The sequence below is a fragment of the Pipistrellus kuhlii genome, unplaced genomic scaffold (genome assembly GCF_014108245.1).
Source record: "Pipistrellus kuhlii isolate mPipKuh1 unplaced genomic scaffold, mPipKuh1.p scaffold_m20_p_14, whole genome shotgun sequence".
NCBI classification, from domain to species: domain Eukaryota; kingdom Metazoa; phylum Chordata; class Mammalia; order Chiroptera; family Vespertilionidae; genus Pipistrellus; species Pipistrellus kuhlii.
In genome coordinates, this window is record NW_023425449.1 from 20,928,488 (window position 1) to 20,932,203 (window position 3,716).

Here is a 3,716-nt window from a genome sequence, read left to right on the forward strand (position 1 = left end):
TTAAAGAGTAGCAGATATGTAGTATTGTGTATAATGATTTTACTGCAATAAAAATATATTTTGAAGTATGTATAAGTATTTCCAAATTTTTAACATATCACTAATAGTTTAATATTTACAAAGTAACTTAAATGTTTCTGATTTTAAAAAATACAGTTCATAGTATAAAAGTGTGTCAATACTTTGCAGTGATCTGTTCTGGATTCTGAATCCTATTAATGACTAACCATATGATTATTTACTGGCCCTGTGCATTAATTTCCATCACTAAGACAGGGGTGATAATAGTGATCACCTCACAGTAGTTTTTGGGAGGATTAAATGAGTCAATATGTGTAATGAGCTTAGAATAACACTTGGTATATAAACAGCATTTACTGTTAACACAGTTGCTTTGAAAATTTTTGAGACAATTATCCATCAATAATTTTCATAAAGCTATGAAATATGGAACTACATATATTTCGTATTAAAGGCAATTACTACCTTGTCCCTGACCTATAATTTTGAGTTATCATGTGCAAAAATATTTATAATTATTCATCCTATTTTCTGTAAAGATTTCAAAATTCCATTGATAGTTCTCGGGTGGAGGGACGGGAATTGTGAGATAACATCACATCGTTTCAGGCTGTAATCATCCCAGATGGAAACCATATCCAAAGGTTCAGTGTATTCTTTGGAAGGAAAGATGTAGGGTGGTGCCACTTGCATCATAGTCCAGACCAGATTAAAGGTTTTGGAACTGTGGTTGTACACACCCTGTTTTGGGTTGTGAGAAGCCACTCCACAACCAAGGGCACATGGAACTTCCTCCTAAGTTCCATCTCTGAAATATGTAGACACAATGACATATCATGTGACAACAAATGATTATAAGTTGCCAGCATATGGAAAGTTCTCATTAAAACAAATATTTTAAGTACATACTCTCTGACAGATATTAAGCTAGATCCATGGTCAGCAAACTGCAGCTCGCAAGCCACATGCGCTCTTTGGCTCCTTGAATGTGGCTCTTCCACAAAATACAATACTACGGCCTGGGCGAATCTATTTTGAAGAAGTGGCATTAGAAGAAGTTGAAGTTTAAAATATTTGGCTCTCAAAAGAAATTTCAATCGTTGTACTGTTAATATTTGGCTCTGTTGACTAATGAGTTTGCTGACCACTGGCATAGATATAAAGCTACCAAATAAGAAGGAAACACCAGCCTTCCAGCTAGGAAAGTTCCCATTCGTGAGGGAAAGAAACAAGTAAAAAATTCTTAGTGCTCTCTTCGGCAGGATATATACTAAAATTGGAATGATACAGAGAAGATTAGCATGGCCCCTAAGAAAATTTTCAAAATAGTAAAATGGAAGTAGGTAAAATTCACCATAATGAGACAAGGGAAGTGAGAATAGGGTGCTCTCAGGGAACACGAACCAGACTTGAGTCTTGGAGGGCAAATGGAAGTTAATCACCCAATAAAATAGTGTCAAGCATTTTAGTTACAAAGAATAAAGGCCAGAAATCTCAGCATGCTTGGGTAACTATAAGTATTGCTGTTTATGTCTGGAACATACAATTTGAGATGGATGTTGGGGAGAGTTCAGGCCGGAGAGGGACGGTTTTTTGTCTTGTATGTCTTGCTGAGGAGTTTAGATATTATTCTGCTGATAATTAGGGCCCCCAAATAACTTTTGACAAAGCAGCAACACAATATTATTTTTTATTTTAGAAATATCCTTGGTTTACAGTGTGGAAAATGGATACAGGCAGGCAATAGGAGATACTTATATAATTAAAATGATAAATAATGAAGGTCCACATTTATGCTGTGTTGGAAATGGAGAGACAGCTTGAATTAGACACAGACTCCAGTGATAAAACTTATGGAACTAAGTCACTGATTAACTTGAAGTGTTGGATGAAAAAGCAGAAAAAGTATAAGTCAAAGAAGAGCACCATATTTCTGACCTAAGCAAACCAATTGGTGAGCAGTGGTGCTGGTAACTGCCCAGGAACATGGAGCGGAAGGTGATGATAAGGTGAGTGAAGGGCAAGACCATTTCCAGAATGCCCTCCCATTCCCCTATGTGTTGCTGCAAACACTTATCCTGGTTATCCAGAGTTCTTAATTCTGGTTATGTTAAAAGTTAATTTAGAAAAAGGGTAATAATAGGAGGAATAATTATGGATAAATTTCTATTATCTATCTTGACCTTAATAGAAATTGCTCATTCAAAGAGGACAAGTGTGATTTTTTTTTTACATCAACAAAGAGCCTTCCTATCATTAACACATTGTTTAATGACAGGGAAATCATGTTTGAAGATCGGAGAGGCAAATTTGGTACTGGTTACATATATATTTCAGTGCCAATGAGTTAGGGTTTTTTTTGTGTGTGTGTTTTTTAAGTCTTTTTTTATTTTTTGAAGCATTACAAATAGTAGTACATATGTCTCCTTTTTTTCCCCTTTGACCTCTCCCTTCAGCTTCCCTTAACCCCCCCCCCCCTCCTTCCTCGCATAAGCCTTCACCTGCCTCCCCCCAACCCCTGTGTCTTGTATTCATTGGTTATGTTTATATGCATGCATACAAGTCCTTCGGTTGACCTCTTACAAACCCCGCCCCCAACCTCCCTTGCCTTCCTGCTATAGTTTGGCAGTCTGTTCAATGGTTCTTTATAACTATTTTCCCCCTATTTCTTCTCTTTGAAAAATCTTGCAACTACAGACTAGAAATAAACATATAATAACAAAAAACATTTGAGTCGCAATTTCAATGTCAACAGTTCTGAGACCCAGTTTCAATGTCAAATAGTTTCTTACGTGTACATTTCAGCAATGATATCTGGATGATGGACAAATGGTGGCAATGCAGGTCCAACCCTCTCTGGTTTGGTCCTGAGCAACTGCACAAATGTGATTTTTAAAGCCCAGGTAGGTCACAGCTTAGAGAATAAAACTTTGGTTTGTAAAGCATTGAATTAATAATGATAATCAATATTAAATTGACACTGTGTGTCAAACATTGTGTTAAGCTCTTTACAGACATCATTTCATTTAAGCCTTACATCAAACCTGTGAGGCAATTGCCATCATTCTTTTCATTTTACAGATGGGGAAATGTGAGGCTTAGAGAGTTTGACCACTCACTATTAAAAAGTTGCCCAGACCCTACCCGGTTTGGCTTGGTGAATGGATCATCAGCCTGCAGACTGAAGGATCCCAGGTTCTATACTTGGTTGTGGGCTCGATCACCAGTGGGGTGCGTGCAGGAAGCAGCCAATCAATGATTTTCATCATTGATGTTTCTACATCTCTCTCCCTCTTCCTTCTTTTCTGAAATAAATAAAAAATATATTTAAAAATAAAATAAAATAAAACAAAATAAAAATAAAAAGTTGCCCAGGATTCAAAGTAAAGTGTTCCCTTTGTTGTGGAAGGAGCAGAGGATTGGAAATTCAGAAACCTATTTAGAACCTTACTCTAGCTATTGATTAATAAAACAACAGTCATGTCACCCTTTTTCATTTGAAAAAATATACCACTAAATGGAGGGATGGGAGAGAAGAGAGAGATTGGAAAAAGTTGAAATTAAAGACCCAGTGGCTCCTTTAAGCATTGAAATTCTATGCTTTTTGACTATGCATAATAGAGTGTTCATTCTGGTAATGACTCTGAATTCAGAGGAATATGGTGAGTGATCTATATTAAATACTAACAAGACAG

The 3,716-nt window shown here is 36.4% G+C and overlaps 1 non-coding gene across 1 annotated transcript; it reads left to right on the forward strand.

Annotated features, from left to right (window-relative positions):
• Positions 1 to 1,269: 1,269 nt before the first annotated feature.
• On the forward strand, positions 1,270 to 1,375 carry LOC118718719. The gene has a single exon (XR_004987900.1). It is a non-coding gene; the product is annotated as a U6 spliceosomal RNA (small nuclear RNA).
• The last annotated feature ends 2,341 nt before the right edge of the window (positions 1,376 to 3,716 follow it).